Here is a 27,647-nt window from a genome sequence, read left to right on the forward strand (position 1 = left end):
AACTATAGAATACTCATGAAAGAAATTGGAGAAGACACAAAGAAATAGAAAAATATTCTATGCTCATAGATTGGAAGAAAAAATATTGTAAAAATATCTATGCTACCCAAAGCAATCTACACATTCATGCAATACCTATCAAAATAACATCAGCATTTTTCACAGAGCTGGAATAAACACCCTAAAATTTTTTTAAGATTTTATTTATTTGTCAGAGAGAGAGAGAGAGCGTGCACGAGCACACAAGCAGGCAGAGTGGCAGGCAGAGGCGGAGAGAGAAGCAGGGTCCCCGAGGAGCAAGGAGCCTGATGTGGGACTTGATGCCAGGACCCTGGGATCATGACTTGAGCTGAAGACAGTGACTTAACCAACTGAGCCACCCAGGCGTCCCAAACACCCTAGAATTTGTATGGAACCAGAAAAGATCCCAAATAACAAAGTAATGTTGAAAAAAAAAAAACAAAAAAACAAAGCTAGTGGCATCACAATTCCAGATTTCAACCTCTATTACAAAGCTGTAATCATCAAGGCAGTACAGTACTGGCTCCAAAACAGACACAAAAATCAATGGAGCAGAAATGAATCCTCAACGCTCTTGTCAAGCAATCTCTGAAAAAGCTGAAAAGAATATTGAATCGAAAAAAGACTGTCTCTTCAACAAATGGTCTTGGGAAAATTGGACAGCCTCATGCAGAAGAATGAAACTGAACCACTTTCTTCCACTAGACTCAAAAATAAAATGGATGAAAGACAGAAATCCATCAATATTATAGAGAGTAATGCAGGCAGCAACCTCTTAGACCTTGGCCACAGCAACTTCTTGCTAGACACGTCTCCAAAGGCAAAAGAAACAAAAGCAAAAATGAACTTTTGGGACTTCATCAAGATAAAAAGTTTTCGCATAGCAAAGGAAGAAGTCACAAAAACTGAAAGGCAACCTAAAGAATGGGAGAAGATATTTGCAAATCTCTTATCAAATAAGGGGCTAATATCCAAAATCTATAAAGAACCTATCAAACTCAATACACACACACACACACATACACGCACACAAAATCCAGTAGAGAGATGGGCAGAAGACATGAACAGACATTTCTCCAAATAAGACATAAAAATGGCCAACATGGACATGAAAAAAAGCTCAACATCACTCGAGGAAAAACAAATCAAAACCACTATGAGATTTGACCTCACACCCATCGGAATGGCTAAAATTAACAAGTCAGGAAGAAAGAGGTGTTAGCAAAGAGGTAGAGAAAGGAGAATCCCCTCACACTGTTGAAGGGAATACAAACTGGAGCATCCATTCTGTAAAACAATATGGAGGTTTCTCAAAAAGTTAAAAATAGAGCTACCCTATGACCCAGTCATTACACTGCTCAGTATTTATCCAAATGATACAGTGATTCAAAGGATCACATGCACCCCAATGTTTACAGCAACAATGTCCACAATAGCCAAACTATGGATACAACCCAGATATCCATTGACAGATGAATGGATAAGGAAGATATGGTGTATACATTTATACAATGAAATATTACTCAGCCACCAAAAAGAATGAAATATTGCCATTTGCAATAAGACAGATGTAAATAGAGGGTATTGTGCTAGGTGAAATAAGTCAGTCAGAGAAAGACAAATACCATATGATTTCACTCGTATGTGGAATTTAAGAAACAAAACAGATGAACATAGGGGAAGGAAAGGAAAACTAAAATATGAAGAAAAAAACAGAGATGGAGGCAAACCATAAGAGACTGAGGGTTGCTGAAGGGGATGTGGATGGGGGGATGGGGTAGCTGAGTGATGAGTATTAAGGAAAGCATTTGATGTAATGAGCACTGGGTGTTATATGCAAATAATTCATCACTAAATTCTACCTCTGAAACTAATAATACAATATGTGTTCATTAAATTGAATTTAAAGTTTAAAAAGTTTAAAAAATGTGACAATATCAACATAAGTGGTAATATATCTATAAAGGTGCAGTTTTATATAATATTTAACCTAAACTGGAATTAATTCAAACTTTTTTTGTAAAGTTAAGAGTTGTAAGTTAGTAGTTAAAAGTTATAAGTTAAAAGTTAACTTTTATAAAGTTAAGCCTAGCACAACCATGTTCCATGGTCCCAAGAAACATCTGAACCATGTAGCAGGTCCAAAGCATATATTGAATAAACTGACAACTGTGTTTGTCCCTCATCCATCTACTGGTCCCCATAAGCTGAGAGACTGTCTCTCTCTCTCATGATTTCTCCTAAGGAACAGATTTAAGTGTACCCTAACAAGATCAAGTAAATATCTGTCTGCAGTATTTTATCAAGAGATTAATGGCAGGGTCAAACCTGATATAACCCACACTGGTGGTTATATGAATGTTGTCAGCACTGACAAGACTAGGGAGAATTCCCACCTCATCAAGGGTCACTTTGCAGTTCATAATATTACACCTGAGGAGACAAAGTGTAAGTTGTGCAAAGTGAGAAAGATCTTTCTGGGGACAAAAGGAATCCCTGATCTGGTGACCAATGATGTTCATACCATCTGCTATCCCGATCCCCTCATCAAGGAAAATGACACTGTTCAGATTGATTTGAAGAGTGTAAAGATTACTGACTTGATCAATTTTGACACTGGCAATCTCTGTATGGTGATTAGAGATGCTGATCTGGGAAGAATTGGTGTGGTCACCAACAGACACAATCTGGTTCTTCTGATGTAGTTCATATGAAAGATGCCAATGGCAAGAGCTTTGCCACCTGGCTCTTAAACATTTTTGTTACTGGCAAAAGCAATAAATCATGGATTTTTCATCTATATGTAAAGGATATCCACCTTATCATTGCTGAAAAGAGAGAGAAAAAAAAAACCTCATGGCCAAACAAAACAATGGTAAAATGGTCTCTCTAGGTGATATGATTGGAAGTCTTTATACTTAAAGATAATGCAGCTAAATGAACATAAGGAAGAAGAAGAAGGAGGAGGAGGAGGAGGAGGAGGAGGAGGAGAAAATGCCGCAAACAACACAAAAATAAAGTTAAGATGTTAGTTGTAATCCTTACGGTAACCATGAAGAAAAAAGTTTAAGATATACAAAAAAGAAGAAGAAGAAGATGATGAAGAAGAAGAAGAAGAAGAAGAAGAAGAAGAAGAAGAAAGACAGAAAGAAAGAAGGAAGTAATAAAAATGTTACACAAGAAAAAAAAATCATAAAACAAGGTTATAATGAAAAATTGTAAAACATAAAAGGTATGGCATATAGAAAACAAATAACAAATGGCCTATGTAAATCCTTACTTATCAGTAATTACTTTAAATTTAATGGATTAAAGACTCCAATTAAAAGTCAGAGATTGGTAGAATGTATGTTAACTATGTTAAACTATATGATGTCTGTAAGAGTTACACCTTAGATCCAAAGATACAAATAGTTTGAAAAAGAAAGGATGGAAAATATATATCCATGCAAATAGTATCAGAAAGAGATCTGGTGTTGCTATACTGATATCAGACAAAACAGACTTTAAGTTAAAAATTGTTATAAATGAAGAAGGATCTTATAGATCAGTAAGTGTCAATCTATTAAGGAGATGCATCAATTATAAATTTATTTCCACCTAAAAACAGAACCACAAAATATATGAAGCAAAAACTGACAATTATAGAAACAGTTCTATAATAGTATGAAACTTTAATATTCTAATAATGACTAGAACCACTCAACAGAAGATAAATAATGAAATAAATGTTGTGAACAACACTACAGACCAACTTGGCCTAATAGACATATACAGAACACTCCACCTACCAACACTGAAATATATGTTTTCCTCAAGTACACATAGAACATTCCCCAGAATAAGCCATGTAAGGCTGCAAAAATAAGTCTCAAGGAATTTTAAAATACTAAAATTATACAAAATATCTTATCCGACCACAAGGAAATGAAACTAGAAATCAATAGCAGTAGGAAAACTAGAATATTCATAAATATGTGCAAACTAAATAGCAACCCCTTAAACAACTAAGGGTCTAAGAAGAAATTACAAGCAAAATCAGAAAATAATTTGAGATGAATGAAAATGAAAACACAACATACCAAAACGATAATTGTGTTTGCAGGAATTTTTAACAGTAATATCTATGTTAAAAAATAAAGATTGCAAATCAATAACTTAATTTTATACCTTAAGTAGGTAAAAAAGAAGAGAAAGCCACATCCAAAACTAGCAGAAAGAAGGAAGTGATAGAGATTAGAGCAAAAATAAATGAAAAGAATAGAAAAATGGAAGCCAACAAAACAAAAATTTCATTTTTTGAAGATCAACACAATGATAAAAACTTACCTAGATTGACCAAAAAATATAATACTCTAATTATTAAAATCAGGAATGTAAGAGGGACATTACTACAGATCTTACAGAAATACAAAGAATTATAAGAAAATATTTTGAACGATCATATGCCAAAAAATTAGATAACCCAGATGAAATGGACAAATTCCTAGAAACACACAAACCACCAAAACTGATTTAAGAATTAATAGAAAATCTGGACAAACCTGTAAGAAGAGAGACAGAATCAGTCATTAACAAATTCCCAATAAATCACATCACCAGATGGCCTTATTGGCTAATTCCACCTGACAACTATAGGAAAATTTAAACCTATTCTTCTCAAACTCTTCCAAATAATAGAATAGGAAGGAACATTTAACATATCCTATGAGGTAAGCATTACTCTGATACCAAAGCCAAACAAGGACACCATAAGAACACAAATACAGATGCAAAAATACTAGCAAACAATCCAGCAGCATATTGAGAGGCTATATATCAATCATGTTCAATTAGTATATCCTGGAAAAGCAAGGATGATTCAATATCCATAAGTTAGTGTAATACCCCACATTGATAGAATTATGGAAAAACACCTCATGATCATTTAAACTGATGCAGGAAAAAAAATCTGACAAAATACAACACAAACTAATAATAAAGACACACAATAAAATAGGATTAGAAGGGAACTTCTTCAACTTGATAAAAGGCATTTATGAAAAACAAATAGCTAATACTTTCTCAATGCTGAAGGACTGAAAGCTTTCCCCTTAAGACCAGAAACAAGACAAGGATGTCCACTTTTGCCATTCTATTCAACATTGTATTGGAAGTTCTAGCCAAAACAATTAGGTAAGAAAAAATAAAAGGCAACCAAATTGGAAAGAAAGAGTAAAATTATCTCTATTCGCAGATGACATGATCTTATATATAAAAATCCTTTAAAATCCATGAAAAAAAGTATCCAGCTAATAATAAATGAATTCAGCAAATTTGCAGGATGCAAAAACAGCATGCAAAAATCAGTATATTTTTATACACTAACAATGAATAATTTGAGAAAATTAAGACAACTCCATGTACAAAAGCATAATAAAGAATTAAAATTTTAAGAACAAATTTAAGCAGTAATTTGCAAGACTTGTATACACACTGAAAACTAAAAAAACATTGCTGAAAGAATTTTTAAAAGACCTAAATTAATGGGAAGACACCCCATGCTGATTGCCTAGGAGGCTTAATATTGTAAAGAAAACAGTAATTCACAAACTGAACTTCAGAATCAATGAAATTTCTATCAAAATCACAATAGCCTATTTACATAAGTGAAAAGGCTAACCCTAAAATTCATATGGAAATATAAGGGGACCTCAAATACTCAAAACAATCTTGAAAAAAAAATAAAGCTGGAGAGTCCCATTTCCCAATTTCAAAACACACTACAAAACTACAGTAGTCAAAACATTAAGTAATGACTTAAGGATAGATATAGGAACAAATGTGACAGAATTGAGAGCTCAGAAATAAACCAATAGATCTATAGTCCATTGATACTAATAAGGTTCAAAGAGCGTATAATGAGGAAAGAAGACTCTACTCAGTAAATGGTGCTGGTTTAACTGTATATCCATAAACAGAAAAAATAAGTGGACCCTTACCTCACACTATATACAAAAATTAAATCCAAAAAGGATCAAAGATCTAAATGTAAGCTAAAACTAATAAAACTTTTAGAAGAAAACATAGGAGTAAATCTTCATGACCTTTGTTTTAGCACTGGAATCATAGCTGAGACACCAAAAGCACAAGAAACAAAAGAAAAATCTTGGACTTCATTAAAATAAAAATTATATCCACCAAAGGACACAAACAAGAAATTGATAAGAAATCACAGAGTAGAATAAAATATTTCCAAATAATATAAGATGGGATTAATATTCAAAATATATAAAGAACTCTTACAACTCCACCACAAAAACACAACCAATTTAAAAATGGGCAAAGGATTTGAATACACATTTCTCAAAACTGTGCAAATGAATGAAAATCTACATGTAAAAATGTCCAATTTTTATTAGACATACAACTCAAAACCACAGTGAGGCAAAACATACACCCACAAAGATAGCTACAATAAAAAAATTAAATACATTTTGGGAAGGATAAAGAGAAATTAAGACCTTTGTACATTTCTAGTGGGAAGGTAAAATAGTGAAGCTATGTGAAAAACTTTTGTGGTTCCTCAAAAAGGTAAACATAGAATGATGATGTGACCCAGGTATTCCACCCCTTGGTGTATACCCAAAAGAATTCAAAACATATATTCAAACAATAACTTGCATATAAATGTTCATAGAAGCACTATTCTTCTACATTGAAAACTACAAAACTTTGCTAAAATTATTTAAAAACATCCCATGCCCATGGATTGGAAGACAATCTTAAGGTGTCAAAACTATACAAAGCAATGGGTAGATTTAATGCAACCCTTATGTAAATGCCAATGGTGTTTTGTGAAGAAATTTTTAAAAATGTCCTAACATTAATATAGAATCTCAAAGACCCAAATAGCCAAACAATCTTGAAAAAGAATAAAGTTGGATTTTTCACATTTCTTAATTTCAAATCATATTACAAAGCTACAACAGTCAAAACAAAGTAGTAATATTGTAAACATCAAAATACAGACCAGTGGAATAGAATAAAGCCCAGAAATGATCACATATATGGTCAAATGATTTTCAACAAACGTACAAAAACCATTCCATGAGGAAAAGATGGTCTTTTCAACAAGTGGTGGTAAGAAAACTGGATATCCACGTGCAGAAGAATGAAGATGAAACCTTACGTTACACCATATTTAAAAAATTAACTCAAAATAAATCAAAAACCTAAATGTAAGAGTCAGAAGTAAAAAATTCTCAGGGAGAAAAAAAGAGGAAAACTTCTTGACATTGAATTTGGCAATGCCTTCTAGGATATAATACCTAAAACACAGGCAACAAAAGTTGAAAAAAAGAAAAAAGACAGATTGGACATCAAAATTAACAAGGTCAACAGAACCAACATACAAAATGAAACAAAGTATTTTCAAATTTTACATCTGTATATGGGTTAATATCTAGAATATATAAGGAACTCCAGAGTTGTAAGAAAGATGGCAGCAGAGAAGGAAGGTCTTAGACCCACCTTGTCTCATGAACACAACATATAACATTCATTTTATAGAAGTCCCAGAAGAGGAGACAGAATATCTATTTGAGAAAATAATAGCTAAAAAATTTCCAAATCTGAGGAAGGAACCACATCCAGATCCAGGAGGCACATAGAATTCCCACCAAAATCAACAAAATCAAGCCAACACCAAGACACATTAGAATTAAATTTGCAAAATATCATGATAAAGAAAAAAACATAAAAGCAGCAAGAAAAAAAAGTCCTTAACTTAGATGTGAAAACCCATAAATACTAGCTGGAAGCATCACAACAGAACTTGACAAGCCAGAATAAAATGGCATGATATATTCAATGGGCTGAATGGGAAAAATCTGAAGCCAAGAATCTTTTAACTAGCAAAGCTATCATTCAGAATAGGAGAAAAGATTTTTTTTAAAAAAAAGAGTTTCCCAGGAAAAAAAAATTAAGGAATCTGTGACTTAAACCAGCGTTGCAAGAAATATTAAAGGACACACTTTCAGTGGAAAGAAAGGAGATACCAAAAGTGACAAAGACAAGAAACTATCAGAGAAAATCTATAGAAACAATGACAAAACAAGTAATAAAATGAAAATAGATACATATCAATACATATCATGTAAATGAACTAAATGTTCCAAACAAGAGACATAGGGTATAAAAAAATTCATAAAATAACAAGGTCCATCTATATAATACCTAAGGACACTCATTGTAGACCAAATGACACCTGCAGATAGAAAACAAGGGAGTGAAATATTTATCATGCAAATGGTTGTCAAAAGAAAGCCAGAGTAACAATACTTTGACAAACTAGATATTAAATCAAAGACTGAAAAACAAAAGGGCACTATAAAATCATAAAGGGGAAAATCCAACAAGAAGATCTAGCAATGATAAATATTTATGCACTCAAATGGAAGCACCCAAATATATAAAATAAATAACAATTATAAAGTAACTAATTACAAATAATAGTAATGACATTATCAGCTTTCATACATCAATGGAAGTTCATCTAGACAGCAAATCAACAAGGAAACAATGGCTTTCAATGACAAGCTGGACCAGATTCTCTTAACAGATATAATCAGAACATTCAATCTTAAAACAACAGAATACACATTCTTTTCAAGTGTACATGGACTATTCTACAGTATACAACACACATAAGGTCGCAAAATAGGCCTCAAAAAATACAAAAATACTGAAGTAATACCATACACCTTTTCTGGTCCCAAAAATATTAAAACTAGAAGTTAACCACAAAAAAAAAAAAATTAGGCATCTGCCTTCGGCTCAGGTCATGATCCCAGGGTCCTGGGTTCAAGCCTGCTTCTTCCTGTCCCTCTGCCTGCCACTCCTCCTGCTTGTGCTCTCTTTCTCCCTCCCATAAATAAATAAAATCTTTTAAAAAAAAAGAAAAAAATCTGGTAAGACCACAAATACATGGAGGTTAAGCAACATGCTGCTAAACAAAGAAAGGGACAACCAGGAAATCAAAGAAAAAAATTTAAAAATACAAGGAAAAAATGCATATGAAAAGAATGGTCAAAAACCCTTGGGATGCAGCAAAAGTGATCATAATAGGGAAGTAGATAGCAATAGAGGCCTACCTCAAAAAGTAAGAAAACTCTCAATTACACAACTTAACTCTGTACCTCAAGGAGCTTGAAAAAGAACAAACACCAAAACCTAAAACTACCAGAATAGTCTTCCTAGGGGAAGTGTGATTGAGAGCCAGAGAAAAACCAGGCCTCTCCTCCAAAAGATGAGCACAAAATCCCCTACATGAACCAGGTCTACCATAAAGAGCTGCAAAGCATCAGCTTTAGTGGAAATAGACCAGGCGCAGGCACTCCAAACACAGAAAAGACAAAAACCTAAAAAAAAATGATGAGAGAGGAATTCACCCCACAAGAAAGAACAAGAAGAGGTCATGGTCAGGGAATTAATTAAAAATAGATATAAATAGAGCAAGAAGCAGAGGAGTAGGAGATCTAAATATCATCAGGTCCCAGGAGTTCAGCTAGATAGTTATCAAACAATTCTGAACAGCTACAAACTCTAGAAAAGAGAGAAGATAAGAGCAACAATTCTAGGAACAGAAAATTGACCACTTTCTGGAAGGTAGGACATGCAGAGAAGTGAATCTGAGGCAACATTCAGGAAGATAGACCATGGGGGGGGGCACCTCCCAGCAAGAAGCAGAGCAACAGAGCAACCGAGCACAAAACTGGGACTTTTGGAAGTCTGCTCAACTGAGGGATGTCACTCCAGAGGCTAAGCAGGGAGTGAAGCCCTCACAGGGACAGTGTGGTCTCAGAACCTGCAGGGTCACAAAAAGACCAGGGGTGTCTGTGTGGCAGAGCTCCCAGGTATTGGTGTGGGGAAGCTGGTTGCAGAGACAGAGACAAGAAGTGTGCTCTCAGCTCACAGTTACCTTAAACTGGGATCTGAGGCACAGTTGGGCCACTGCTCTATGGGCAGGGACCCAACAAACAGCAGATCCAGGGAGACTCACCTTCCTCCTCTGGGAGGAGCTGAACAAGTGTGTGATGAAGGAATCTGCTGGGTTTGGAGACTCCAAACAGGGCCCTGCACCAGAGATAGAAATGCTTGGTCACAAGACTTGGTGAACTCAGAGCACATCCAGAGACCAGGGAGAGCAGAGGAATTGACTGCTTTTCTCTGAGGGCACACTGAGGAGTGGGCCCCCAAGCTCTCAGCTCCTAAGGGGCCAGAGATTGGGAGGCTGCCATCTTCATTCTCCTCCTCCAAAGCTGTAAGGAAAGCATTGAGGAAACAAAAGACCAAAACTGAGCAGATTACTTAGCCTGGCCCTTGGCAAGAGCAATGCAATTCCACCTCAGGCAAAGACATTTGAGAATCACTGCAGCAGGCCCTCCGCCAGAAGATCAACAAGAACATCCAGCCAAGACCAAGTTGGTCACAATTCAATGAGAACTGTGGAACTCCAGAGCTAGGGGAAAGCAACACGTCAAATTCATGGCTTTTCCCCCATGATCCTTTAGTCTTTCAAACTTAAATTTTTTAATTTTATTTTTTCCTATTCTACTTTTTAAAATATTCCTCTTTCCAATTTCAGCGTTTTTCACCTATTTTTTCTTATCAATACCATTTCAAAAATCTTTTTTTAATTTTCATTGTTATAGTAATATTTTATCCCTTGCTTGTATTTAACCTGTTTTTTGTACACATATAGGGTTTTTTCTTTAAAATTTTGAGATACAATTTCTTCTAATAGATCAAAATTTACCCTAAATCTAGTGCATAGTTTTGTTCTAGTTTCTAACTTGATCACATTCTCGCCTCTCTTTTTTTTTCTTTTCTTTTTTCAACAAACTTCTTATCAATTCCTTTTTTTTAAATCTTTTTAAATTTTCATCTTTATAGTCATACTCTATCCCTTCATTGTATTTGCCCTTCTTTTTGTGTATATATATGTTTCTCTTTCTTTAAAATTTTCGAAGGTATTTTCTTCTAACAGACCAAAATACACCCAAAATCAAGTGTGTGGCTCTGTTCTATTTGCAAGTCTAATATATATATATATCTTTTTATCTTCCCCCAGTTTTGGGTCTCTTCTGATTTGGCTATTGTATATTTTTCTGGGGTCATTGCTACCCTTTTAGTGTTTTGTTCTCACTCATATATTATTACCTGGATAATATGATAAGGCAGAAAAACTCACCACATAAAAAACAACAAGAGGCAGTACCAACTGCTGGGGACCTAATCAATATGGACATTGGTAATATGTCAGATCTAGAGTTCAGAATGACAATTCTCAAGGTGTTGCTGGGATCAAAAAAATCATGGAAGATATTAGCAAAACACTGTCTGGAGGACTAAAATCTCTTTCTGGAGAAATAAAAGAACTAAAATATAATCCAGTTGAAATAAAAAAAGGTATTAATGCGGTGCAATAAAAAATAGAGGCTCTTATTTGCTAGGATAAATGAAGCAGAAGAGAGAATTAGTGATATGGAAGACCAAATGACAGAGAATAAAGAAGCTGAGCAAAAGGGAGGCAAACAACTACTGGACCATGAGGGGAGAAATCGAGAGATAAGTGATACCATAAGATGAAACAATATTAGCATAACTGGGATTCCAGAGGAAGAAGACAGAGAGCGAGGGGCAGAAGGTATATCGGAGCAAATTATGGCAGAGAATTTCCCTAATTCAGCAAAGGGAACAAGCACCAAAATACAGTAGGCATGAAGAACCCCCCTCAAAATCAATAAAAATAGGTCCACACCACATCATCTAATAATATAAGTTACAAGTCTCAGTGATAAAAAGAAAGTCCTGAAAGCAACTCTGGACAAGAGGTCTGTAACATACAATGGTAGAAATATTAGATTGGCAGCAACCAATCCAGAGAGACCTAGCAGGCCGGAAAGGACTGGCATGATATATTCAGAGCATTAAATGAGAAAAATATGCAGCCCAGAATACTATATCCAGCTAGGCTGTCATTGAAAATAGAAGGCAAGACAAGAAGCTTTCAGCACAAACAAAAACTAAAAGAGTTTACAAACACTAAACCAACCCTACAGGAAATATCAAAGGGGTCCTCTAAGCAAAAAGAGAGCCTAAAGGTAACAGACCAGAAAGGAACAGAGACAATATATAGTAACAGTCACCTTAGTGGCAATACAATGGCAGTAAATTCATATCTTTCAATAGTTACCCTGAATATAAATGGGCTAAATGCCTCAATCAAAAGACAGAGTATCAGATTGGATAAAAAAATAAGAACCATCGATACACTGTCTGCAAGAGACTCATTTTTTTAACTGTTTTTTAACATCTTAATTTTTTTTTAATTTTTTTCAGTATTCTAAGATTCATTGCTTATGTACCACACCCAGTGCTCCATGAAATACATGCCCTCCTTAATACCCACCACCAGGCTCACCCATCCTTTCACCCCCTTCCCTTCCAAAATCTGTTTGTTTCTCAGAGAAATCTGTTTGCTGTTTTTCATGGTGACACACCATAGATTGTATACACCATGAAGGTCAGAGACCATTTTTCTAGGACAAAGAGCACTAGTCAGAGCACAGTGAACCTCTAATCCAAAGGGGAGAGAGGATATGAGTAGTTCTAGCTCCTTTAAGATTTGGAGTTTTGAATCCCAGCCACCCAAAGACAGAATGAAGGAGAGCTGGGCACTGGGTGTGCTGATGGCCCTCACTTTACTGTGAGGGGTTCCTGAAGACCAGGGGATGTGAGATCCCCTGTCTTGTCTGGGGACAAGAGTGGGGTGTCGCCATTTCACTCCCACTGCCCAAATGGTCAAATATCAGAGAGCAACACAGCAGCCTCTAACATCAAACTCTGCCCCCCTGTACTTGGCAGCTACTTTTTTTTTTTAATGGGGCAGGATTGACCCTGATATAGTACATTGGACATCTCATCCAGAAGAGCAAAATAGGTAGCACACAGCATGTACCAAGACTGCTGATCATCTAGTGCTTTAAGGCACATTTCTGGTGGAAATGGGACCAGTTTGTATATTTTTCTCATTATTTTTTTCTCTTTTTACTTCATAATCAGGATTATAGTTACTTGTTGTTAGTTTTTCATTTCCATTTCCCTTTTTTATCTTTTGTTTTAGATTTTATTTATTTGTTTTATACATAGAGAGAGAGAGCCCTAGCAGATGGAGCAGCATACAAAGGCAGAGGGAGAAGCAGGCTCCCTGTTGAGCAGATATCCTAATGTGGGACTTGGTTCCATGACCCTGGGATCATGACCTGAGCCAAGGGCAGACACTCAACTGACTGAGCCACTCAGGAATCCCTCTTTTCTTTTCTTTTTAATATTTTCTCTTTCTTTTTCTTTGGAATCATGCTTATAGTTTTTTGATTGTCTGTTTTTTCATTCCACCCATTTTTCTATTTTTCTATTTTTTTGGAGTGGGGGAAGAAGGCTTTTCTTCTTCTTTTATTTATTTTTCTTTCTTTACTTTTTCCCCCAGGCTTCCTTCCACAAACAAATTAATGCACACATAGATAAAGATCCAAACACTCCCCAATGAAAGCAAGGTTGAACGCTGCAGAGGACTGACCATGGAAATGACCAGCCAAAGCACAACAGCAGAGTGCATACAGCATAGACCAGAAATACTTACTGATGTGCCAAACCCTGGACAATGTGTAACCCCTTTTTAAAAAAACATCAATATGTGGTGCAGGAAATGTAACAAGCTTTCATAACACATGAAAGACAGAAACTTAGCCAAAATAACAAGATGGATAAATTCTCCTCAAAGGAAAGACCAGGAAGATATCACAGCCAAGAACATGATAAAAACAGATACAAAACAATCTATCTGTAGAAGAATTTAGAACAACAGTCATAAGACTACTTACTAGGTGGGCTTGAGAAATCTTAGAAGGCAGCTGAGGAACCTGTGCTGCAAAGATTAAAGACCTGAAAACTAACTAGGCTGAAATTTTTAAAAATGCTATAACTGAGATGCAAAACAGACTGAAAATAATCACGACAAGGATTGAAGAAGTGGAGGAGAGAATAGGTGATATAGTAGATAAAATTATGGAAAATAATGAAGCTGAAAAGAAGAGGGAAAGAAAACTATTAGAACTCAGAGGGACACTTGGGGACCTCAGTGATTCCATAAAGCAAAATAATACCATATCATAGGAGTACCAGAAAAAAAAAAAGTGGGAAAAGGGGAAAGGTTTATTTGAACAAATTATAGTTGGGAAGGTCCCCAATCTGGGAACAGAAATAGGCATTCAAATTCTAGAGGCTCAGAGAATTCCACTGAAAATCAACAAAAACAGGCAACACCATGACATATCATAGTGAAACTTCCAAAATATAAAGGTAGAGAATTCCAAAAACAGCTAGGGAAAGAATGCCCTTAAACTACAAAGGCAGACACATAAGTCTAACAGCAGACCTGTCCACAGAGATTTGATAAGCCAGAAAGTTGTGGCATCATATATGCAACGTGCTAAATGGGAAAAACATGCAGCCAAGAATATTTTATCCAGCAGGTTTGTCATTCAGAATAGAGGGAGAGATAAATAGTTCCTAAGACATATAAAAACTAAAGGAGTTTGTGAACACTAAACCAGCTCTTCAAAAATATTAAGGCGGACCCTTTGAATGGGAAAGAGAGACCACAAGTAAAAAGACTAGATAGGAACAGAGACAATCTATAGAAACAATGTCTTTACAGGTAATATAATAGCACTAACTTCATGTCTTTCAATAATTACTCTGATTGTAAATAGACCAAATACTCCAATCAAAAGACATAGGGTATCAGAGTGGATAAAAAAAAATCAATATTCTGCTTACAAGAGACTCATTTTAGACACACAGTCACCTTCAGATTGAAAGTGAGGGGGTGGAGAACAATCTATCCTGCAAAGGGACATCAAGAGAAAGCTGGAATAGCCATCCTTATGTCAAACTAGATTTTAACCCAAATACTATAATAAGAGATTAAGAAAGTCACAATATCATAATAAAATAATCTATCCAACACGAAGATCTAACAATTATAAAAATTTTTGCCCCTAACATGGGAGCAGCCAATTACATAAATTGATTAATAATAAACTTAAAGTTACTCATTGATAATAATATAATAATAGTAGGGGACTTTAACATCCCCCTCACTGCAATGGACAGATCATCAAAGCAGATCAACAAGGAAACAAAGGCTTTCAGTGACACACTGGACCAGATGAACTTCACAGTTATCATCAGAACATTTCATCCCAAAGCAACAGAATACAGACTCTTTTTGAGTGCACATGGAATATTCTCTAGAATAGATCACATGCTGGGTCACAAATCAACCCTCAACTGGTACAAAAATATTGAGATCATACCTTGCATATTTTCAAATCACAATGCTATGAAGCTTGAAGTCCACTAGAAGAAAAAATTTGGAAGGACCACAAACACATGGAGGTTAAAGAACATTCTACTAAACAATGAATAGGTCAACCAGAAAATTAAAGAACTTAAAAAATACATGGAAACAAATGAAAATGAAACATGACAGTCCAAAATCTTTGGGATGAAACAAAAGCAGTCCTAAGGGGGAAGTATATTGCAAGGCAGGCCTCTCTCAAGAGGCATAAAAAAGTCTCAAACACCCAACCAACTTTACATCTAAAGGAGCAGGAAAAATAACAGCAAATAAATCCCAAATCCAGCAGCAGGGGGAAATAATAAAGATTAGAGCAGAAATCAAAAATGTAGAATCAAACAAACAGTAGAGCAGATCAACAAAACTGAGAGCTGTTGTTTTGAAAGAATTAACAAGATTGATAAACCTCCTAGCCAGACTTACAAAAAGAATAGAGAAAGGGCTCAAATAAATAAAATCAGAAATTAGAGAGGAGAGATCACAGTCAACACCACAGAAATACAAATATTTATTAGAGAATATTATGAGCACTTGTGTGCCAATAAATCAGAAAATCTGGAAGAAAAGGATAAATTCCTGGAAACATATAAACCACCAAAACTGAATCAGGAAAAAATAGGAAATCTGAACAGACCTATAACCAGCAAACAAATTGAAGTGGTAGTCAAAAATCTCCCAACAAACCAGAGTCCAAGACTGGATGGTTTCCCAGAGGAATTGTACCAGACATTTAATGAGAGGTTAATACTATTCTTCTCAAATTGTTCCACAAAATAAAAATTGAAGGAAAACTCCCAAACTCTTTCTACAAGGCTGGGATTACTTTGATGGCAAAATCAAAGATCCCACTAAAAAGGAGAATTACACACCAATATCCCTGATGAACCTGGCTGCAGAAATTCTCAACAAGTTACTAACTAATCAGATACAGTGATACATTAAAAGGATTATTCGGGGGACGCCTGGGTGGCTCAGTTGGTCAACTGCCTTCGGCTCAGGTCATGATCCCGGAGTCCCGGGATCGAGTCCCGCATCGGGCTCCCAGCTCCACGGGGAGTCTGCTTCTTTCTCTGACCTTCTCCTCAATCATGTTCTCTCTCACTGTATCTCTCTCAAATAAATAAATAAAATCTTTAAAAAAAAGGATTATTCGGCATGGCTAAGTGGGTTTTATTCCTGGACTGCAAGCATGGTTCAATATTCACAAATCAATCAGCATGCTACACCACATCAATAAAAGAATAGATAAGAACCATATGATCCTCTCAATAGATTCAGAAAATATAGCATTCTTTCTTGAAAAAGACCCTCAAGAAAATAGGGATAGAAGAAACATAAACTTCAACATCATAAAACCCACACATAAAAGACCCATAGCTCATATCATTCTCAACTCAAAATCAATTCATGATAAAAACCCCTTAATAAAATAGGTTTAGAGGGAATATACCTCAACATAACAAAGGCTATATATTAAAAACTCAAGCTAATATCATCTAATATGGAAAAAACTGAGATATTTATCTCTATGGTCAGGAACAAAACAGGGATAACCACTTTCACCACTATTATTTAACACAATACTAGAAGTCCCAGCCATAGCAATCTGACAACAAAAACAAATAAAAGTCATCCAAATTAGCAAGGAAGAAGTAAAATTATGCTATTTGCAGATGACATGATACTATAGATAGAAAACTTGAAAGATTCCACCAAAAACTGCTTGAGCTGCTAAACAAATTTAGTAAAGTCTCAGGATACAAAATCAGTAAAAATAGGTGATATGGATTAAGGAGTGCATTTCTTGTAATGAGCACAAGGCATTGTATGGAAATGTTGAACACTATGTTGTATGCCTGAAACTAATATAAGACTCTAAACTAACTGAATTCAAATAAAAACTTAAAAAGAGTTGAATAAAATTTTTTTAAAAAGCACAAAAAGATCACTACATTGTATACCTCAAACTAATACTTATCTGTGTTAACTAGCTGAATTAAAATAAATCTTTTTTTAAAAGAACTCCTAAAACTCAACAACAACTTGATAGAAAAATGGGCAAGGGACTTTAATATGAATTTCTCCAAAGAAGATATACAAATGACCATGTACATTAAAATGTGTTCAACTTCACTAATCATTAGGAAAGTGAAGATCAAAATCACAATGAGATACCACCTCATACCCATTAGGGTGGCTACTATGGAAAAAAGAGAGAGAGAGAGAGAGAAATAAAGTGTTGCTGAGAATGTGCAGAAATTGGATCCCTTTTCCATTGTGTGTAGGAATGTAATGTGGCCATTATGGAAAACACTATGGTATTTCTTCCAAAAATTAAAAATAGAATTACCTTGATCTAGCAATTCCACTTCTAGGTATATACCCAAATGAATGAAAAGCAAGTTTTGAAGAGATGTGTGCACATTTATGTCATAGCAGCATTATTCACAGTACTTGAAAGTTGGAATCTACCCATGTCCATCAATGGGTGAATGGGTAAACAAAATTGGTATGCACATACAATGAAACATTATAGAACCTTGAAAAGGAAAGAAATCCAACACATGTTACAACACGGATGAAGCTTCAAAATATTATGCTAAATGAAATAAACCAGTCACAAAAAGACAAATACTATATGATCAATTTATATGAGGCAACTAGAGTAGTCAAATTCATAGATATAGAAAATAAAAGGTAATTGTCAGGGGCTTGAAGGAAAGGAGAATAAGGAATTGTTTTATTGGTATAGAGTTTCAATTTTGCAAGATAAGAAGAGTTCTGGAGATAGTTTACACAACAATATGAATGTACTTAACACTACTGAACTGACACCTAAAAGTGGTTAAGATTGGATTTGTCTTTCTCAGTCTTATTTTACATAATAACCTCTAGGTGACAGATGGTAGCTACACTTTTGGTAATCATAGCGTAACTTATAGAGAAGGTGAATCACTATGTTGTACATGTTGTACACCTGAAACCAATGTAACTTTGTATGTCAACAATACTCAACTTTTAAAAACTTTTAAGTGGTTAAAATTGCACAGTCAATGTTATGTGTATTTTACCACAATTTTCAAAGATAAATAAAAATTGATAATTTTACATAATGTGAATTTTACCAAAATAAAAAATTGTTTATTTGCTTTTTCGATGCACTTTGTTTAGTACCAAGAATTATTTTAACTTGGTCTTCTCTTGTTTGACAGGTGATTTGGGAGACTCCTTTAGAATTTAATCCTTATTTATAAGACAATCCCTATTAATAATGTCATATTGTAAAATTTTTTTGAATAAGAATCACATTTCTTAGTTCCTAACCCAAGTACTCTTAAATGAAGGTGGGTGCATCTGTCTACTTGTATAGTACCACTATTTGCAAGGATTGTACTTCTAGCTTCTAAGATTCCTTGGCTATTGAATTATTCATGTCCAACCTGGTCACTAAGCCTCACAGAAGATGATTTCAGTATACCATATCCACATTCCTCTTTCCCAAATTTTCTATTTTCATGGTTATCTAGAACTAGACTAAATTATTTTAGTGGTAAATCCCTATGAGCTGCTTGTCATTTGCCTGGCAAATAAGTTATCTGTGTGCACACACTTTCAAATGTCTCCACCAAAAAACATTAAGTCACCTACAAACACACTCAGTGACAAAAACAGCTTATAGGGAGCCCCTAATCATACTACCCAGCTTGATCGTACTATTTCTTGGGTCATTTGAAAGCTACCACCCAGGAGATCATGAGAAAGGGGTAGAAACGTGAGTAAGACATGGATCCTGCCCTTTGAAAAACCAACAACTTTTCCCTTCTTTCAACTATGGCAGCCTTCCTCATGTCTAGAACCTCTTTTAAACTAAGCAAACTGCAGTGCTGCAAAATGAAGTGCAGGCCTCTTTTATCCATACTTTGAGGATGTGGCTGCTGATGAGCATATAGGTTTGAGAGTCAGGAGACCAATCTTGCCACTAAATAGCAAGTTTCTTCACCTCAATGGACTTCACTTTCCCCTTTAAATAAAATGTGTGGGCAGCTCCTGTTCCAAAGGTTTACATGTTTTATTCCATAATATATGAGTAGATCTGTCAATATTCTTCATTTTATTTTTGCTTGTTCTCCTGCTCAAGTTTGTCCCAAACTTCCAAAACTTGTTTTTCCTCCAGATCCAAGGGGAAGGCTCCTTTAGCTATATGTCTTACAGTTTCCTGAATATGCTTGTTAGCTCCCTCTCCCCAGTTCCCATGGTTCCAACCCAGTGCTCTACCTGTGAGCTCACTTTGTCCTTTGCTCTGCCTGCAGCCTCTTTTCCCACTAGTTTTACTTTGGTGTGTTTGGGACAGACAGCAGCCAACTTCATTCCCCAGAGCCATTCCTACTTGGCTGATGTCTTCCGATCTTGCTGCCCCCACAGATACCCTCCAACCTCCCAAACTTTTTCATGAGGTTGCCTCAGTTTAGGCAGTTGGAAAGCATCTCACCCCCCCTAGAAGTGTGCCTCTCCAGCAGCAGTAAATTCTCAATAAAGACAGTTGGATTTAATTGAATTGACTGAACACCCTTTGAGAATCACCATTGACATTTATCTCTTGGCTACTGACATTTGTCTCTTGTCAAACATGAACAACTCTACAACTCTTAAAAGACAGTTTGTATACTCTGGTCTTAGCCAAGTTGGGAAGTCTCTCAAATCAATTTATTGAAGAGGGTGGAGGGTTGGTGGGGAAGAGCAAGCTTGGCCATGCCATTCATTGTAAGTCTTAGTATTTTTTTAAGTGCCCCTGACCTTTGCCCTCACAAATCCTTTTGTTAGAGAACATTTGTGTCCGATCCTATGATTCAACTTTCCTCTTTCATGTCAGGCCTGCAGCTGCTGCAGACCCTTAAGGAACAGAATTCACACAATAAATCATCCAAGGAAGAGCAAAGACCTGTACCCCTGGGGATAAAAATATATGTTTATAAAAAATAAAAATTTTTTTAAAAAAATAAAAAAAATAAAAATTAAAAAAAATAATAAATAAATAAAGCAAAGAGACTGGAAAGATGGGAAAGAATGGGGTCTCTTTCATCACCCAAGGATGAGAAGCCAGAGAGGAGTCACTTCCACACCCACCCAATACTCTCCCCACTTGGTGAACAGTCAGTGTTCACTCTGGGACTGGCCGGAGGCTATGCTAGCCACTCTTCTTTTTCTCTTCCTCTCGCTTTTTCTTTCCTGCCCCTCCCCTTCCAGTCTTTGGGTTAACAGCTGTTGCTATAGCTCCTAACTTGCTGCCTTTCTTCTGCCTCAATGGCTGTTGGCATGCTTGGAGATGGCAAGGGGGCATGAACGGCCTCTGTGAGGACTTCTGCATGGGGACTTGTGCACTGGGAAAGGGTACCGACGTCCTAGTGACTGGATGGAACATGCTGAGTAGCATGACGCTGATGGGGCTGCCAGGCCTGAAGCTGAGTTCACTTGTTGCTGGGATGGTGATCCATAGAATTACAAGGCTGATGAGTTCATCTGGAGAAGGTAAGGGTATATTTTAGGGTAGAAGAGTATGAGGTGGGGGAAGGGCAATGAGAGATCTATGGCTCCTTTTACATCTGGCACCTCATTTAGACTAGGAGGGTATAAAAGCTTCATTTCTTGACCAGCTATTGTGGTGCCTTCTGGATGGACATTTTATCTGCACCCTCACCCCCCACCCCCGCCCCAAGCCAAAGCCACACATTTAGCCCTGGGGCTAAGTAGGTCTTGCCCATTCCTCTTTCTTCCTTTAGCTTCACTTCACTGCTTGTTTTTGTATTTGGTGGCTGCTTTTTCCAGCCTGGTCATTTATCTTCTCTCATCTCGAATGGGTCAACGTAGTTTGGTCTCTTCCTATTTGGAATGCACTATTCTGGCTGGGAAATACCTGGAGTGTGACCTGCTTTTGGAGAGTTATCTTTTTTTCTACTTTCTATGTTCCTGGACTTTGCAGCAATTATAGTTTCTTGTGTGGTTAGTTACAGAGTCCCACGTGTGGAAAGATGGTCTTCAGGAAAGTTTTATCGATTTCTGCCCAGTGTTGATTTCAATCTTACCTTTTTTTTCCTTTTCCATAGACATCGACTGGTTAGTGAACCAGGTGCTTATTGTATTGAAGGGAGATCTGTAGATTCCTTGAGGAATGTACACTGGAGCAATGCACAAAACTGGGCGTTTTTTAATTTAACCACCTAAGGAATCAGTATTTGTGGCTTAAGGTTGAGAGGATAATTTGTTTGGAAATCACTGGGTTGTGTTTTTTGTTGTTTGGTTTTCTTTAATCTTTGCATCAAATATTGAGCATACTCATTATTATTTCTGTGAATTGTTGACTTTTCTAAAGCTAAAAAAATCTAGGTGATAATGTCCTTGATTTTCTATTATTATTATTATTATTATTATTATTAAAGACTTACTTGAATGGGTGCTTTATGAAATCCTTTGACTCAAATTTTCTGGGTTTCTCTCAGTAGTGTACTTGCAAGTTTCTCTTTCCCAAATATCTCCTTAGGTAAGCAATCCCTGATAATAGGAAAAATAAATTGTTCTCAGCGTGTTTTGCTGATGCCAAGTTATTTAGGAAAGCAATTACTTCATTAGTATCTTCACAAATAATTCAAAGGAATTAAGGACCGTAAGCAGCATTCATTCATAATTTATACCACCTTGCAGGGAGATATCAACACTTTTCTCCCACCTTAAACCACTACCCACCCAACACCACCCCACACCCACCAAGTCCTGCCCCACTCAAGCACACTGTTCCTTCTTTGACTTGACATTCTCTCATAAAAGGTTGAAGGCATAATTAATATTTTATATTTCTCTTTTTTTTAACTTAATTTATTTTCAGTGTAACAAAATTCATTGTTTATGCACCACAACCAGTGCTCCATGCAATATGTGCCCTCCATAATACCCACCACCAGACTCCCCCAAAGTCCCACCCCCAACTACTTCAAAACCCTCAGATTGTTTTTCAGAGTCCATAGTCTCTCATGGTTCATCTCCCACTCCAATTTCCCTCAACTCCCTTCTCCTCTCTAACTCCCCCTGTCCTCCATGTTATTCCTTATACTCCACAAATCAGTGAAACCATATAATTGACTCTCTGCTTGACTTATTTCACTCAGCATAATCTCTTCCAGTCCCATCCATGTTGCTACAAAAGATGGGTATTCAATCCTTTCTGATAGGGGCATAATACTCCATAGTGTATATGGACCACATCTTCCTTATCCATTCGTCCGTTGAAGGGCAACTTGGTTCTTCCCACAGTTTGGCAACTGTGGCCATTGCTGCTATGAACATTGGGGTACAGATGGCCCTTCTTTTCACTACATCTGTATCTCTGGGGAAAATACCCAGTATTGCGATGGCAAGGTCATAGGGAAGCTCTATTTTTTTTCTTTTTTAATTTATTTTCAGCATAACAGTATTCATTATTTTTTCACCACTCCCAGAACTCCATGCAATCCATGCCCTATATACCACCAACCACCTGGTACCCCAACCTCCCAACCCCCAACAATTCAAACCCCTCAGATTGTTTTTCAGAGTCCATAGTCTCTCATGGTTCACCTCCCCTTCCAATTTCCCTTCACTCCCTTCTCCTCTCTAACTCCCCATGTCCTCGATGCTATTTGTTATGCTCCGCAAAAAGTGAAACCATATGATAATTGACTCTCTCTGCTTGACTTATTTCACTCAGCATAATCTCTTCCAGTCCTGGCCATGTTGCTACAAAAGTTGGGTATTCATCCTTTCTGATGGAGGCATAGTACTCCATAGTGTATATGGACCACATTTTCCTTATCCATTCATCCGTTGAAGGGCATCTTGGTTCATTCCACAGTTTGGCGACCGTGGCCATTGCTGCTATAAATATTCGGGTAGAGATGGCCCTTCTTTTCACGACATCTGTATCGTTGGGGTAAATACCCAGGAGTGCAATTGCAGGGTCATAGGGAAGTTCTATTTTTAATTTCTTGAGGAATCTCCACACTGTTCTCCAAAGAGGCTTCACCAACTTGCATTCCCACCAACAGTGTAAGAGGGTTCCCCTTTCTCCACATCCCCTCCAACTCATGTTGTTTCCTGTCTTGTTCATTATGTCCATTCTAACTGGTGTAAGGAGTTATCTCAATGTGGTTTTAATTTGAATCTCCCTGATGGCTAGTGGTGATGAACATTTTTTCATGTGTCTGATAGCCATTTGTATGTCCTCATTGGAAAAGTGTCTGTTCATATCTTCTGCCCATTTTTTGATATGAATGTCTGATTTGTGTGTGTTGAGTTTGAGGAGTTTTTACAGATCCTGGATATCATCCTTTTGTCTGTAGTGTCATTTGCAAATATCTTATCCCATTCCGTGGGTTGCCTCTTTGCTTTTTTAACTTTTTCCTTTGCTGTGCAGAAGCTTTGGATTTTGATGAAGTCCCAAAAGTTTATGTTCGCTTTTGTTTCCTTTGCCTTTGGAGACATATCTTGAAAGAAGTTACTGTGGCTGATACCGAAGAGATTACTGCCTATGTTCTCCTCTAGGATTCTGATGGATTCCTGTCTCACGTTGAGGTCTTTTATCCATTTTAAGTTTATCTTTGTGTATGGTGTAAGAGAATGGTTGAGATTCATTCTTATACATATAGCTGTCCAGTTTACCAACACCATTTATTGAAGAGACTGTCTTTTTTCCACTGTATATTTTTTCCTGTTTTGTAGAAGATTAATTGACCATAGTGTTGAGGGTCCATATCTGGGCTCTCTACTCTGTTCCACTGGTCTATGTGTCTGTTTTTATGCCAGTGCCATGCTGTCTTGGTGATCACAGCTTTGTAATAAAGCTTGAAATCAGGTAACGTGATGCCCCCAGTTTTATTTTTGTTTTTCAACATTTCTATAGCGATTCGGGGTCTCTTCTGATTCCATACAAATTTTAGGATTATTTACTCCAGGTCTTTGAAGAATACCGGTGGACTTTTGATCAGAATGGCATTAAAAGTATAGATTGCTCTAGGCAGTATACACATTTTAACAATGTTTATTCTTCCGATCCAAGAACATGGAATGGTCTTTGATCTTTTTGGGTCTTCTTCAATTTCTTTCATGAGTATTCTGTAGTTCCTCGGATACAGATCCTTTACTTCTTTGGTTAGGTTTATTCCCAGGTATCTAACAGTTCTTGGTGCTATAGTAAATGGAATCGATTTTCTAATTTCCCTTTCTGTATTTTCATTGTTAGTGTATAAGAAAGCCACTGACTTCTGTACATTGACTTTGTATCCTGCCACGTTGCTGAATTTCTGTATGAGTTCTAGTAGTTTGAGGGTGAGTCTTTTGGAATTTCAATATAAAGAATCATGTCATCTGTGAAGAGAAAGAGTTTGACTTCTTCATTGCCAATTTGGATACCTTTTATTTCTCTTTGTTGTCTGATTGCTGTTGCTAGGACTTTTAATACTATGTTGAACAAGAGTGGTGAAAGTGGGCATCCTTGTCTTGTTCCTGATCTCAATGGGAAGGCTGCAAGCTTTTTCCCATTGAGGATGATATTTGCTGTGGGTCTTTCATAGATAGATTTGATGAAGTCAGGAATGTTCCCTCTATCCCTATACTTTGAAGCATTTTAATCAGGAACGGATGCTGGATTTTGTCAAATGCTTTTTCTGCATCGATTGAGAGGACCATGTGGTTCTTCTCTCTTCTCATATTAATTTGTTGTATCACATTGATTGATTTGCAAATGTTGAACCATCCTTGTAGCCCAGGGATGAATCCCACCTGGTCATGGTGGCTAATCTTTTTAATGTGCTGTTGGATCCTGTTGGCTAGGATCTTGCTGAGAATCTTAGCATCCATATTCATCAGTGATATTGGTCTGAAATTCTCCTTTTTGGTGGGGTCTTTGCCTGGTTTGGGAATCAGGGTAATGCTGGCTTCATAGAAAGAGTCTGGAAGTTTTCCTTCTGCTTCAATTTTTTTGAAACAGCTTCAGGAGAATAAGTGTTATTTCTTCTTTGAAAGTTTGGTAGAATTCCCAAGGGAGTCCGTCGGGTCCTGGGCTCTTGTTTTATGGGAGGTTTTGATCACTGCTTTAATCTCTTTACTAGATATTGGTCTATTCAGGTTGTGAATTTCTTCCTGGTTCAATTTTGGGAGTTTATAGTTTTCCAGGAATGCATCCATTTCATCTAGGTTGCTTAGGTTATTGGCATATAACCGTTGATAATAACTTCTGATGATTGTTTCTACTTCCTTGGTGTTAGTTGCGATCTCTCCTTTTCATTCATAATTTTATGAATTTGGGCTTTCTCTTTTCTTTTGGATTAGTGTTGCCAATGGTTTATCAATCTTATTGAGTCTTTCAAAAAACCAGCTTCTAGTTTCATTGATCTCAGCTCTAATCTTGATTATTTCCCTTCTTATGTATGGAGTTGGTTTGATTTGTTGTTGATTCTCCAGTTCTTTAAGGTGTAGAGACAGCTGCTGTGTTCTGGATTTTTCAATTTTTTTGAGAGAGACTTGGATGGCTATATATTTCACTCTTAAGACTGCCTTTGCTGTATCCCATAGGTTTTGGACCGAAGTGTCTTCATTCTCGTTGGTTTCCATGAATGTTTCAGTTCTTCTTTGATCTCCTGGTTGATCCAAGCATTCTTAAGCAAGATGGTCTTTAGCTTCCAGGTGTTTGAGTTCCTTCTGAACTTTTCCTTGTGATTGAGCTCCAGTTTCAAAGCATTGTGATCTGAGAATATGCAGGGAATAATCTCAGTCTTTTGGTATCGGTTGAGTCCTGATTTGTGACCCAGTATGTGGTCTATTCTGGAGACGGTTCCATGTAGACTTGAGAAGAATGAGTATTCTGTTGTTTTAGGGTGGAATGTTCTGTATATATCTATGAGGTCCATCTGGTCCAATGTGTCATTCAATGCTCTTGTTTCTTTATTGATTTTCTGCTTTGATGATCTGTCTATTTCTGAGATAGGCATGTTAAGATCTCCTACTATTAATGTATTCATATCAATATGATTCTTTATCTTGATTAACAGTTTTCTTATATAGTTGGCTGCTCCCTTATTAGGGGCATAGATACTTACAATTGTTAGATCATCTTGGTGGATAGTCCCTTTAATAATGATGTAGTGTCCTTCTGTATCTCTGACTACAGTCTTTAGTTTAAAATCTAATTTATCTGATATGAGAAACGCTACCCCAGACTTCTTTTAAGGCCCATTGGCATGAAAGATGCTTCTCCATCCCTTCAGTTTCAGTCTGGATGTATCTTTAGGTTCAAAATGGGTCTCTTGTAGACAACATATGGATGGGTCCTGTCATTTTATCCAATCTGCAACCCTGTTCCATTTTATGGGCACATTTAGGCCATTCACCTAGAGAGTGATTATTGATAGATACATTTTTATTGACATCGTGTTACCTTTGAAGTCTTTCTTTCTGTAGATTGTCTCTATATTTCTGTTCAATGCTTTTCTTAGGATTTTTCCTCTTTTATAGAACCCCCCTTAATATTTCCTGCATTGTCGGCTTGGTGGTTGCATAGGCTTTTAAGCCTTGCCGGTCTTGAAAACTCTTTATCTCTCCATCCATTTTGAATGTCAGTCTTGCTGGATAAAGTATTCTTGGCTGCATGTTCTTCTCATTTAGTGCCCTGAATATATCTTGCCAGCCCTTTCTGGGTTTCCAGGTCTCTGTGGACAGGTCTGACATTATTCTGATGGGCTTTCCTCTGTAAGTAAGGAGCCTCTTTGTCCTAGCAGCTTCAAAGATATTATACCTACAATTTTTATTCCTCAATTTGACTATCAGGTGTTGTGATTTTTTTTGGAATGTACAATCTCAGGTGGAGACCGTTCAGCCTCTAGTACATGAACACTCATTCCATTCGCAAGATTGGGAAAATTTTCATGAAGAACTTGTTCCACTATATCTTCTAGACTTCTTTCTTTCTTATCCCCTTCAGGGATTCCAATAATTCTGACATTGGAACGTTTCATGGCATCCTTTATTTCCCTGATTCTGTTTTCATGGTTTCTAAGCTGTTTGTTCCAGGCTTCCTCCTGATCCTTTCTCTCTATCTGTTTGTCCTCCAGATCACTAATTCTATCTTCTGTCTCAGTTA

At 36.5% G+C, this 27,647-nt stretch overlaps 1 pseudogene; it reads left to right on the plus strand.

Annotated features, from left to right (window-relative positions):
- The first annotated feature begins 1,968 nt into the window (after positions 1-1,968).
- LOC101676009 lies at positions 1,969-2,968 on the plus strand (annotated as a pseudogene).
- Positions 2,969-27,647: the final 24,679 nt, after the last annotated feature.

Source organism: Mustela putorius, unplaced genomic scaffold (assembly GCF_011764305.1).
Source record: "Mustela putorius furo isolate JIRA1106 unplaced genomic scaffold, ASM1176430v1.1 tig00003862_pilon_pilon_pilon, whole genome shotgun sequence".
NCBI lineage: Eukaryota > Metazoa > Chordata > Mammalia > Carnivora > Mustelidae > Mustela > Mustela putorius.